General features: G+C 44.5%; 1 protein-coding gene across 1 annotated transcript in view; it reads left to right on the plus strand.

Moving 5' to 3' along the window:
- Positions 1-14,122, plus strand: part of MDGA2 (MAM domain containing glycosylphosphatidylinositol anchor 2) — a 398,250-nt gene that overhangs the window by 195,353 nt on the left and 188,775 nt on the right. The gene's annotated exons all lie outside the window — the stretch shown is intronic.

A 14,122-nucleotide genomic window follows, 5' to 3' on the forward strand; every position in this document is an offset into this window, starting at 1 on the left:
TCAACTTTAGTGGAACCATTTGTCAACTTCAGTGTCACTCACATTGGTTTCAAAACTCTTGCACGGAAAAATCACAGTTTCATTTTTCTGAATGATCTTTGGCTAATTCGCTTTGGTTTGGTAACTATGTGTTCACACATCAGTGTACACAGTGTTGCTGATGCCTGAGTTTGGACTTACGGCACTTTTTCTCTCTCTCTCTGACCTGAGGAGCTATAAATGCACTTCCAAAGGTTTATCATTCTTAAGAAACTATTTAGCGAATATTGCTAGTTGTTACAAACTGAGAAAGAATGGGTAAACCTCAAATTTACCAATCTCTTCCCATTAAAGCAAATATCTCAGAATAAGGTCCTAGATGTAAACTGATTGGAATATGTTTTTCTTTAATTCTTTATCCTCTGGTCTGATTTGCTTTAGCCGTGTCCATTTTCATGGGACATTAAGTGTGTTGTGGCAGTTTCATAACAAGGGACCAGCTAATACTGTGTCCAGCTCTGGGCCCCCCAGTTTCAGAAGGACAGGGAGCTGCTGGAGCAAGGCCAGCGCAGAGCTGCCAAGGTGATCAGGGGCTGGAGCATCTCCCTTGTGAGGAAAGGCTGAGAGACCTGGGTCTGTTCAGCCTGGAGAAGAGAAGGCTGAGGGGGGATCTCATCAGTGCTTATAAATACCTGCAGGGTGGGTGTCAGGGGGATGGGGCCAGGCTCTTTTCAGTGGTGCCCAACGCCAGGCCAAGGGGCCACGGGCACAAGCTGGAACACGGGAAGCTCCCCCTGAACATGAGGACAAACCCCTTCCCTGTGCGGGTGCCAGAGCAGGGGCACAGGCTGCCCAGGGAGGCTGTGGGGTCCCTTCCCCGGAGACATTCACCCCCCGCCTGGACGCGGCCCTGTGCCCCTGCTCTGGGGGTGCCTGCTCCAGCAGGGGGTGGGACGGGGTGAGCTCCAGAGAGCCCTTCCAACCCCGCCAGTCGGGGATTCTGTAATTTAGTCTGCCTTTGAAATCTTAGAAAGATCAGGAGAAAATGCCAGAAGGTCCGTAGAGAGTAACTGACGACCTCAAAGGAGAGTTTCTCTTTGACCAGCATTAGTCTGGTAGGGCATGCCCAAAAATTCCTTCCAAAAACTCATCAGGAAGTGACAGTGCTGCGCTTCGCTGAGCCTCAGCTGCTGCCGTGGATTCACGTTGCACAGCCAGAACCTTCCTGCTTGTTTCCCTTTTTTCCTGCAACTTTAGATTTATGTTCTGGTATGTCCGGGCAAACGAAACTGACTGCAAGGGAGGGATTCTTTAGGCTGTTGATTTTTCTTTTTTCTCACAAATCATAATTAGAGCATTGAGTAGTGTAGCAAATATCTTGATTTTTTTTTCTTTTTTCTTTTTTTTCAAATAAATATTTACCCTGGTTTTATAAAAGTTTTTTTTTTTTTTTTGTTATTCTTCAGGTGAGTCTTAGTCTGTGCTGTAAATTCTGTAAGATCTGCGCTTCACCATTTGCTACCTGTTTAACTCTGGCTCGGCTGAAATTCAAAGCCTTTTCTCCCTCCCCTTCTCTATAGTTTTTTATAACACTGCCATCGCCCAGGGATGAAGCAGGGAAGTTACTATTTTCTTTCATTAGCTGAAACACTTGTGGAGTAACTGCAAGACTGCTGACATGGCATCACTTCGGGATACTTATGCGCATATTTCCTGGAAAAGAGGAGATTTTTTCCATCTTCTACGACTGCTGTGGTATTTCGTCCTTTCCAGGACTGCTCAAAGCAATGTGACTTGCATCTGTCAAGTGCATTTTGTCTGTTGATTGCTTACACCAAATAACTTGTCTATAATCCAGGGCTTGCTCTGCCATGCTTTCATTTGCAATCACTCCACTTACAAGAAGTCTCTGATTTGACTTGACCATTGATTTGACAATAAATATGCTGCACTTTTTGAATCTGCGGTTTGCTCTCCTGAAGTATCACCAAAACACAGTGCTGCTCGTTATCCGGGATTATAAAAGGTTTCTTTTGTGCGTGCTTGTTTCTTACAGAGTGATGGATATCAGGAAGACACAGAAGGCACAAACCAGCAGTAAGAACAGACATTTAAAACCATTAGAAAATTTTATTAAAATTACAGCAATTTTAATAAAAGCAAGCCAAGAATAAAGCAAATGCAAGGTTGAGCCTCTGGCTCCACAACAGGGCTCTCCAACGCTCTTATTACCATTTTTCATCAGTCTGATTGCATCCCAGTGTGTTCCTGACACTTGTTATCTTCTGGAGAGAGGAGGAAAAAAAAAAAAAGCGTTTATCACGGGCTATTTATTTGTATGTAAGTGTAGGACTGATGCTCGTTGTTTACAGAAACTCAGAGAAACCCCATCAGAAAAAGTCACAGTGGTAGCACAAAGTTGTTTGTCCCTGGCAGCTGCCTGGGCAGCCTGCAGAAGCATCCCCGAGCGCGGCAGGGCAGAGCGAGGCGGTGTCTGGGGCAAAGCTTCTGTGCGTCCTTTGTCAGGGACACGAGCTGATGTGGGGGGATTTAGCAGAGACCCAAGTGCTGTTGTGGGTTTGCAGCCTGTTGAGCTTTTTCTCAGAGAGAAAACAATATGCTATGATGCCTTCCTGGTCAAAAAAAGCCTTCTTAATGTGTTATCAGAAGGTGATGGCAGAGGCAGTGAAGTCACTCGGCATGTGTTGCTGGTTCTGTCCTTAGCTTGTAGTATCTGGAGGATCCAACTGATGCAGGGAGCTGTGATTTTGCCGCTGAAGCAGGAGTGAGAATGCCAGGTTCAAACACCTCAAGGTTTTTGGGGATGAGGGGATTCTGTGTGCCACAGGAGATGGAAACGTGAGCTTGAGAGCCAGGCACCATGACTGGATTCCCCAGGAGCCCTCGGCGTTCATCTCGAGAGCGACAGTTGAAGCAGGGTGGTAAAAGTAATATTAAACTTGTTTGTTGATTTAAAAACAACGTGTGGCATCATTAGTATTCATTCAGCCCAAATCAGTTAGTGCCCCAGCACCCACCAGCGCCCCTGCATGGCTCCCCGTGACGGCCCGTCACGCAACGCGAGGCTTGTGTGAGCCTTGTCGAACTCCGGGTTGCCAGCACCGATGAGAACCGGCCCCAGCTGATCCCGACCGTGTTAGTCCCTGTTTGCCACTGGGTAATTTAACTAAAATAAACTCTGTTTAGGATAAATTACTGGAGGCTGAAAATACAGCAGCATAGCTTAAGTTGATGAGTGCTTTCTCAGGCTGTTGCCTGTGTGTTGCCATTGCTCGCTCTTGCCTCTTTGTTTTGATGCTATTTCATGGAGTCTGGGGCTTCCAGAGGTTTGGATTGCGCTGCCACTGCTCGCCAGGCGGTGCTGATGTTCTGTTTCGGCATCAGGGCAGGCGGGAAGACCTGTGCTTTGCTCGGAGTGGGGGCCCAAAGCACCGGCTTACCCGCAGGCAGGGGAGCCCTGGTGGGAGCACCCAACCCGATGTGCCAGGGATGAGCATGCAAAATCACCCTGGGAGAGGTTTTCAAAGGCACAAGCGCGCCTCTGGTAACCCATTCCCGCTGGGGTGCAGAGATGTTTCCCCTCTGACTCCTCTAGACACCCCGCGTCAAACGCGCAGTTCTTGCACGCTCTGATTTCTTATTCTTTAGGCAAGATAAAGACTGAGTGCTGTGGCTGTCTCGCGTTTGCCACGTGCTCTCATTCGCAGTGTCACTCGGAGACTGAGCACCGCGGAGAGACCCTGGCCTGGGCTGTTGCCTGGTGTCCCCCAGTCTGGGAGGATGCTCCGAGGCTGGCTGGTGGGAGCAGGGGTTTGGCCGTGGCTGCCACCCCCACTCTGCTGCTGTCGAGTTATGCCTTTCTGTCTGCAGCTCTGCTCGAGGTTTTACTGGATTAGGGATGCTCTGAAAGGGGCAGTTTTTAAAAAGATTCAGAAGTAGGATTATTTTTCCATTAGTTTAAAATATGTACGCGCATATCGTTACGTCAATTATGGGTGAATATTGTCATGAGAATAATACACTTCAGTTATGGCACTACAACGATGACACTAGGGGCTGTATTGACACAGAACACTGGTGGACACAGTTTGCATTAAAAAAAAAAAGATAATAAAAGTAGGGAGACAAAAAAAATGATGAATCGTGGCAATGGTGCCGGTCAGCAGGAGCGGGAGCGGCCACAGCGCACCGGCCCGCCTTGCTGTCCCTGCGTGTCCAAAGACACGGGCCTTTGATAGTAAACACTAAAATAACTAATACATACTGACAACCTTGCCTGTGAAAATTAAGAAGCGAAGATTAAATATGCGTGCGTGCAGGAATGGAAATGCAAAATTTCTATTAGGATCAGCCAAGGAAGATTTGTATTTTCATGTTGAGCTCATTTCAGTGATATTTAATTAGCCCTGAATAGCTGCTGAGGAAGTCCCTTGCAAAATTCGTGCAATATAATACTCCAGACATCAGTATTTTTAACTAAAGAAAAAAAAATTAAATTAATTACAGAGTATTAATTCCATAGTATTACCTGGCTGCATGTGCAGATTTTATTTTCTTCCTTGAAAAAAAAAAAAAAATCTTGTAAGAGTGCTATGAGGTTATTTGAATGCCTTTTATGCTATTCCTTTTCTAAATTAAAACTGTCTCTAACACATGATAATAGCTGTGGTTAGGTCAGTCTTAGATGAGTACATGTCAGATGAGGTTCAAGATAATTGATGCTGTAAATATCCCTCGGGTGGAAAGACCATATTAATGGCTTGAAAATTCAGGCTGTTTGTAGGAATCTGATTTGAGCTGTAATAGAAATAGGCCTAGATTATATAAAGCACTGAGTTTTGTGGCTTTTGATGTCTTTCAAATTCGCTCTTGCGAACTGGAATTCTCCCCTTCTGCCGACTGTACGTATCTGAAAGCTTCCCTGGCTTATGGTTTGTTTTGTAGGCAGCTTCTCTGGAAGGTGAGGTTTTGCTGCTCTTCTGAGGAGATTTAGCGTGGGTTGCCTCGTTATAACCAGAAATGCGCTCCTTCACTTGATACCCCTTATCTGAGGGGCAAAAGGTGCAGGGGAAGGCTCAGCCCTGGGAGTCAGCGCATGCGGGACTACCAGGAGCGCTGCAGGAGGCACCTAACCAAATAGCTCAAGGTCTTCCTCCTGCATAATTACACATTATTTTGTGTTATTAGAGTAATGGAATTAGTAAAACTTAGTTTCTTACAGATTTGTGTCCTTTCTCCCCACGCCTCAAGCTCACTCCCCACTCCCAAAGCCGTGCTCTTCCCCATCGTGCCCCTGATAGCTCCATGACGATGGGCTCCGCGGACGGTACCCGCGGGTGCCCGAGGCCGGGGTGCTCGCTGCACGCCTGCTGGCCGTCGTGGAGGTTAATGAGCTTTGGGTTCTCAAATCCCCATCTGAAATTTTGCTGAAAGAAGCTAAAAAAGCTCAGAAGGTTTTGGGGAGGGGGGGTTTGGCAGATGGGCAGTCAAATGCAATTATCCAAGGAAGCAAATCTTAGCTGCTCTTTGGGATTCGGCTGCGTTTGTTTGCTATAATGATGCTTTGGTATTAATTTTTGTTGATGAGGCAAAATTGATGGGCATCATCAGTACGGAGAGAAGCAAGATGTGGACTAGATGACCTCCTAGAGGGGCCCTTCCAAGGCGGATGGGATTTTTTAGCCTATGGTCCTATAATGGACTGGCTGGGGAATTTCTTTCCAGTCGGCAAAAAGACTTCACTTGTCTGAGATCAGGTGTAGGCACTAAATATTCCGGGCAGATTCATTTTCCTCTTCCTCTTTGCTATAGTTTTGTTTGATTTGTCATCTTCTTTTGCCTCCAAGGAGATTCTTATGTGCCCTCCTTTTTTTGTCACCCCCTCACCATTATTTATTTCCTCGAGTCCTGGCTTTCTTTTTATTTCTCTTCCCCTAAAATCCATATTTTGTATTCTGTTCAAGTAAAACTGGGGAAAAATATGGTCGTCTTTAAGATTAGGGATTGTGAGAAAGTATGCAGAGCACAGTTGAGATGTCTATACTGACATATTTAATGGTAAAGAGTTTAAGGCTGGAAAATAAATGTGAAACTTAGAAGAGCAGAACATATATGGGGTGGGGGGAAGGAAACCTGGCACTTTCTGTTATATATCTGGACTGTCAGATATTTTATTTTTTTTCTGAAGTAAAATGTTTTTGTGCTCATTTTAGAACATATAAAGTCCAGAAGACGGCAGTAAGAGAGCAGTGGAGTGTTATTGGGAGCCGCTGCTCTCCAAGGCACCACTATTTGCACTCGATATGTTCAGAATGGGGTTTTTTAACAGGGATTTAAACATTGCGAGCAGTCTCTGGAAGAATTTTACTGAAGCCATTAACTGGAGATTGATGTGGTCTAGAACTAGACCTTCTTAACCCAGGTTGATGTTCATTACTTCAACGAAATTAAGTTTCTTTTCTTTAAAAAATCAAGAAGCAAGCATTAATTAGTTTTGGGATTATGCAACCAATAATTACTTACTTATCATGTTAAAAAGTCCCATTTGTAACAATTATTCCTAGTAATGAGTCGTGGATGTCAGGTGGCCTTTAGTATTAGTGCCTGTTTCTCCTGGCTTGGTTGGTAAATCCTTTTTTCTTTTATAATATTCCTTTCTGTTTCTTTACAGGTATAGAGAAAGTTAAAAAGCCAGGTTGCCTGTTCAAAAAACAAGGGTAATAATAAGGCAGTTATTGCAGAATTCCTCCTTGAGCAATATTATATATTAGGATAAGAATCTGTCTTTCATGAAGACTGTCTAACTCCTGTATGCGTATGTCGGAATCTTAGTTCATAAAAGGAAGATAAATCACTGGAAAGTGAAAATCCGGTAGCAGAGTCATACGTTACGAGTGCTGTCCCGTTATCTAGCTGTCCTTTCAAACCTTGCAGTTTAAGGGTAGCTTTAACTCTTCTTTACTACATGTTTTGTTTATGGGTAGTCGTGGTTCATCAGCATTTTTCACGGCCGTGTCCGGCAGCGTGGGGAACCAAAGCGTGGTGACGCTCCGGTACAGACTAATGCAAGCGGAATGAAAAGATAGTTTGAATAATTCAATTTCTTGATTCAAGTGTACTTGATTTTAATGATAATGATCTGGAATTTTTTCATCAACTCTCTCTGTAGTTATATTTTTTCCCATAAAATTTAATGCTAGAATTGACCGTGACATCAGTCTAGTTTGACCTCTTTTACCTTACAGCCCTATCTATTGGGGTTTTTTTTTGTTGGGATTGCTTTTTTCCCAGTTGCTTTTATATTAAATGTACTAATTTATTTCACTAAAAAGCACCTGATCTTAGTTGGAACAGGTGAGGAATCCTCTATATGCCCAGGTAGTCTGTTCCTCTGTTCAGCTGCTTTATCTTAAAAAATAATAAGTCTGATTCTTTCCCGTACTGAATTGGGCTTCCTTCAGTTTCCAGCTATTGTTGCTTGTTGTATATATTACCGGTAGCCAAAAGAGCTCTTTTGTACCTGCTGTTTTCCCACCATGAGGTGCTCACATCCTATAATAAAGTTACCGTTCAGTCTTCTTTCCTGAGAAATTAAATGCGTCCTGCTCTTTACATCTTTTACCGCAAGCTGAAGTCATAAGTACTTTCTCCAGTGCATAAGTACTTTTCTGTTGCTCTTTTCTTTGCCCTTTAATTTCTTAATGTTGCTTAACAATGGCTGACACTGAATTAGGATCCTGTACTCAGGTCACCAATTCTATATATGAAAGAAAATTATATCCTTACTCTTACTGCGCGCAGTGATCCCAACAGTGCCATCCGTTTCAGGACCGTGCTGAGCGCTCTTTGCCGGTGTCTCTCTCAGACCGTGCCAGGGTACAGTCTTGCGCTGTTAACCTCTATGATGAGTTCTTAGATGTATTTTGTTCTGTGTGAGTGTCCGACTCTTCATTGTTTGGAAAATCCACTCATCTCTATTTGTGTGTGCACATGCATATAGAAATTCAGTACTGTAGTAGGTGCTTCTGGTTTCTGCTGTTAGTGCTGCAAAACCCTCAGCGCCCGTGCGTCTGCTGTCCAAGGACTCCAACGCTAATTCAGTCTCATCAAGAACGAGCATTGGCTCAGTTCGGTGTCCTTGGATAAACAAAACTGCTGCTGCTCTCTCGCAGGGCTGGATGCCCTGCGCCATCCTCCTGATGCCAGTAGGACGTGCTCGTATGAAGAGTCCATGCAAGTTTCAGGTATATTTATAACCTCATTAAAAGAATAAAGCAAATGTTTTCTCTGTGAAAGTACATCACCAAGTGTTCGTTACATTTCTCCTCTTGGATTCGTTGTTGATCGACTCCCCAACCCTTGGTAAAGCGTGGCGGGCAGAAATGGTCTCAAGCTGTACGGGGTATTGTTGACTACTAAGGTCGCTCTGTTTGTCCTTTTGTGTTTAAGCATGTTAACAGCCTTCTAACACGTGTTTGAACTTCCCCAAATGGTATTGGAGATCAATATAAGCTCATCAGGGGTCTCCCAGGGTCACATGCTTAGTCTTGTGGGAGCATGAAAGAAAGCCTTGCTTTCTCACAGGATCTGGCCATGTAAACGATGCTTGCTCCCTGCAGTTGTATCTGTACTGCACATGCAATACGGCACTGCAGATGCATAATAAATATCTTCTAAAGGGCTGTAGAGGGAAAAATATCTTATGCGAAGCTGTAGGTAGCTCGGCTCCCCCATTTCCAGCTTGTTCAGAGCTCTTCTGTCTCCACACTGCATGTACTAATAGATGGCACGCAAGACAGCTCATTATCCTTTCCATAGGTATACAAGCAATATAAATTTGTTGAGTTTTAATGCATTTTCTGAATCATGTGTAACTGCTTTATACCACAAAGCGCTTCAAACCCGCATAATTATTGATAGCTTCTGTTAGGTCAAGGAGGCTCTAGTAAAGAAAATAGCATGAAAACCACTACTTTTATATTTAAGAATAACTTACGAGTTAGGCGGGCTAAATATATGTCACTGCTGTCTCCTCTTTGGGTGTCTTGATGAAGCAGTTTCAATCAGTTTACCAGATGCATGTTTTATTATTATCCAGACTTCCAAGCATCGCTTGCTTTGAACATCTGAAGACAAAGGCAGCTAATTAACAAATGCTGTGTAGTCCCAGCAGCTGAAAAAAGATGACATAGCAAATATCGTCTGTGATCCTGCTCTCCTGTTTGTATGTGTGAAGCTCCCCTGGAGCTCAGGCGAGGGTTGCAGGAGATATGGTCTGCATTTCCTACCCCCAGACAGCGCGATGCCTCCAGTGCTTTGCAATTCAGCGTAGGGAGGACACTAATAGCATCTGCCACACTTCTGTGCACCTTCCACACCAACATCTCTGACCGTCATGGTGCAATTCACAGTGCGTTTAGAATTAGAGCCATTTTGAACAGCTTATACTGGGTTTTCTGTTTGTTTGAGAGCTTGGGGACGTGTGAAGGGAATTCTTCCAATCCAGTGTTTAGCATGCTTGTGCCATCTGGGCTTTGGAAACTGTTTGGTTCAATTCAAAGATTAAAGACTGAAAAATTGAACCTAATGGTGGCATAAATCTCTGTGGAAAACATACTTCTGTAATTATTTCCATTTTGATTAATAGACTTTAACTACATGGCAACACCCATGACTTCAGTTTAATTTAAGGAATGATTAGTCAGTTAACTCTTCGTAATTTGATCAGCCCAAAATGAAAATTTTTGGGTTTTTTTTCCACTTGTGAAGCACTTCAAAAATTCATCTTGTTGAGCTTCCCAGTGCTAAATCTTTCTCCATTTGTGGTAAGATCTCCCTGTCTCTCAGTGATTTCCCCTCTTTCCTCTTCCCAGGTTAACTGCTGTGCAATACCCCAAGTCCATAGCTTCCCTCCCAGACTGCTGAGGCCCTGACTGTTCCAGCGCTTTTAGGGAACAAACACCCACAGATACTCACACATTTGCACAGAGCCATAAATAGGTTTTTGGTGGTGGTTTTTTTTTTTTTTTTTTTTAAAAAGCCTATTTGGAGATTTGAATATCAATTAGTAACAACCATTAGACATTGAAACCAGAGTTCTAGAGAGCTTTAACAAGTGGGCATTAATGCCACCGAGATCAGGTGACTTTAAAGTAGCCTGTCTACAGGCAATGAATTTGGCAGTTGCACGCCTCCGTTGTAATAACTCTGTAGAACACCTCGGCAATATTATTTTTTTTTAAAAAAGCATATTTTATGTTATGTTTGCAGCTCTCTCACTGCCTGAGCAAAATACAGTCTTATATAACAATCCAGTAAAACATTTGTCTAACCCTCCCCAGCAGCGGGGCAGGCAGTTGAGCGTTCAGTGAAATCTCACCACAATCGCAAGCATTATTTTGTCTCCTATTAGTGCTGCTGCTTTTGCTTTGATGCAGCTGTCGAGATCTTTCCAGCACTGCCGATGGAAAAATCAGTCAAGTTCTGCAGTGCAAATTTTCTATTAATTGACCATTATGAAATGCTTTGGCAGAGGGCTTGCTGCATTTGCATTCCCAACTTAAATTTCTCTGAGGTTTCCTTATATTCTTATCAAAATCATTCCCTTGTCATAGCGCAGCACCGTGCAGAAAGAGGGTGCCTGCCTCTGTCTGTCGCAGAGGAGTATGAGGGGGTAGGAACGCACCCAGCACGGACGCATTGCAACAGAGCAGATAGCACGAGCCCGTTGATGGCATCATAGCTCACGGTATCATGGAGTAATTTGGGTTGGAAAGGGCCTCTTGTGCAACCCCCTGCTCAGACTAGGGCCAGCTTCACAGCTAGGTCAGGTTGCTCAGGACTGTGTCCAGTCAAGCTTTGAATGTCTCTGAGGACGCTATCCCGCAGCCTCTGTGGACGCTTGTCTGGTTACATGGGGAGTTTGTGTTCACTTATAACCGGGAGGAATTTCTCTTGGTGCAACTTATATCTATTGGTGCGTGACTTTTTACTCAGTACCCCTAAGAAGAGTTTGCCTTCATCTTCTCTGTAACTTCCCCGTAGTCAGTCGAAGATAGAAACTAGATCTCTCCTTCATCTTGTCTTCTCCAGGCTAGCCAAACCCAGCTCCCCCAGCCTCTTTTATGGCACCTCCTCCAGCCCTCCAGTCACCCTGGTGACCTCCGCACTTGCTTCAGTATGTCCATGTCTTGACCTGGTCAGGGTGCTGAGGATGTTGTCTCACAGGTACGGGGTAGAGGGGAAGGATCGTTCCCCTAGACCTGCCGGCTGCACGCTCGGTTGCAGCCTGGGATGTGGTCGCCCACCTCTTGTTCAGCTTCTCCACCAGGACCTCCAAGGCCTCTTCTGCAAAGCTGCTTTCTGGCCAGCCAGCCTCAGCCTGCCTTCTGCCGGGGCGTTGACTGCCACCTTACGCTGGAAGGTTCGCAATTGCCTTACGTCGTGTTTTTAGGCTTTAAGCAATTTAGCGTATCTACTCTTGAGTAGCTTCATCAAAACAAAGCTGAGTCAAGACTTGGACTTATGTATTTTGTCTAAGGGGGAGAGATGCGAGGGAGCGGTCCCCTGACTCGGTGTTGGAGGCTCTTGGCTGCCAGTCATCCTTGCTTGTGGTCTAAGGGTGTGCTTTGATAAGCCGACCCTGGAAAGCATTCATGTGTGAAATGTTCTGTCGTTCATCAAAATATAGGGAACAGGTGTTTTGGCCTAGAAATTGAAGCAAGCTAATGTCCTCCTATTTATTTTCTATTGCATGAGTAGAAGACAACGTTTCAGCAATCTCATCCCTTTTCAAATGCTACCGTGATTTAAAATAACCTTTGAAACAAAAATGAAATCTCGTCAGAAAATGCCATCCTAATTTGGAGTAACAGTTTCATAATTTGTTTCTATGATATTAAATGTTTTGTAGAGTAGCATGAAGGTAACATTTACTTAAAATCCATCCACTGTTACATGATATTATTGTTTGAATTATTTCAAATTTTGGAACAGGTTTTGTTTCTAATTAATCAAGAGACTCTCAAGCTTTATTCTTGTTATGCAAATCAAAATGTAAGCATCCAAAGAATAATTTTTAAGTGCAAACTGCTTTGCAGTGTGGACGTTTGAAACAGGCTAATCTATTCAGATTGTTAATGGTGGGCTTGCTTTAATAATCCCATGGGCCTCTGCCGCACCTCTAGTTTTCAAAAACTATCAAACCCCCACATTTTTTAAGAACTGCTCTGCTGGTGGTCCACCTCACGCAACACACCGTGGTGGTTACGGTGGTGTTTGCACAGCACATGGGGAAAGGACGTGGAAAAAACGCATGCGATGCTTCCCCCAAAAAAACTGTCCTTGTTTTCATCGCCTTTGAACAGGGGCTCAAAAGGGGAGCATGATCACATTCCCTTTGGCATCGGTGGCCATAATAAGATTTGAGCACCTCATTCTGCATTTCGCTGAATCGTGGCCTCAGATAAACCTGATGAATTGACATTTGGATAGCTATTCATACAAGACATTGCAAAAATGGGGTTAAATTTGTGGATGAGTAATTTATTAAGCACTACTTAATGCGTTATTTATCTTTTGTTTTAAGGAAGAAGCACTGCTGGTAAAGTTCTGAAACTATTTTAGTCAAGGCACATGGGAACGTGTTGTTGCTGTGTGCATGGGCTGTGTGAGTGTTTCTGGGGGGCCTGAAAAGGCGTGTGGGCAGCAGGGCGAGGGAGGTTCTCCTCCCCCTCTGCTCTGCCCCAGTGAGGCCACATCTGGGGGGCTGCGTCCAGTTCTGGGCCCCCCAGTTCAAGAAGGACAGGGAACTGCTAGAGCAAGGCCAGCGCAGAGCTGCCAAGGGGATCAGGGGCTGGAGCATCTCCCTTGGGAGGAAAGGCTGAGAGACCTGGGTCTGTTCAGCCTGGAGAAGAGAAGGCTGAGGGGGGATCTCATCAGTGCTTATAAATACCTGAGGGGTGGGTGTCAGGGGGATGGGGCCGGGCTCTTTTCAGTGGTGCCCAACGCCAGGCCAAGGGGCCACGGGCACAAGCTGGAACACGGGAAGTTCCCCCTGAACATGAGGACAAACCCCTTCCCTGTGCGGGTGCCAGAGCAGAGGCACAGGCTGCCCAGAGAGGCTGTGGGGTCCCTTCCCTGGAGACATTCACCCCCCGCCTGGACGCGGCCCTGTGCCCCTGCTCTGGGGGTGCCTGCTCACGCAGGGGTGGGACGGGGTGAGCTCCAGAGGTCCCTTCCAACCCCGGCCATTCCGGGATTCTGTGCAGGTCGGATCGGTACAGGTATAATTAGGCGAGTTGTTCCTACTCTGTAGGTAGCAACATCAGCGCCTGTATTGTAATTGTTGGAGCCAAACCTGGACATAGCTTTGAAATGTAGGGGCTGCACTTAGAGAAGCAACTTCCTCTTGGCTCCAGCCCTCCAGGGGTGTAACTTCTCCCTAGAGCTCCCCAAGAAACTGCTTGCCCTGTCATTCAGAGGTTGAATGTTTTAACTAGGACTTAGTAAAAATAGCTATGGCTTTTCTTGTTTTGTTTCATGATTCTTCCCTCCTTTGATGTAATTGTACCTTCAGAGAAAGCTCATAATAAACAATAGTAAAACCTTGCGAAGAGGAACCTACTTGTTCATGACGGTATAAAGCCCAAATTAAATAATTAGGTGTACTCACATTCCAAGGACTATTGTTATTTTTTCCCTATTTAAGATGAGTGTATTCTGTTGTGGGGATCTAATTTTCTTTGAGTTGATGCGGTGGGAGCAATTATATGATATCTGTATTTTAATCAAGAGAAGTGTGTTCTAAAGCCTGTGATGAATTTACCTGCTTGACGTTAAATGCATGTAACTGAAGGAGGGGAATATGCATTAAATTACTGTATTATATTGTCGCTTTAAAGGAAAACAGATGCATGAACTTGATCTATGTTCCAGTGAATCCTACCATTAGGATGCAGATTAGTCTATTTCTAAAGCTTTATAAACTGTTTTGTGTAAGCAGCATTTAAATTAAAATCGTACATGAGAAACAAGTACCGAAGCAGTACAGATGAAATCTACTAGTGGAAACAATAGAAATAATATTGACATTGTCACGTACGATGATGTATATATTGTTTTA

The sequence above is a fragment of the Phalacrocorax aristotelis genome, chromosome 9 (assembly GCF_949628215.1).
Source record: "Phalacrocorax aristotelis chromosome 9, bGulAri2.1, whole genome shotgun sequence".
NCBI lineage: Eukaryota > Metazoa > Chordata > Aves > Suliformes > Phalacrocoracidae > Phalacrocorax > Phalacrocorax aristotelis.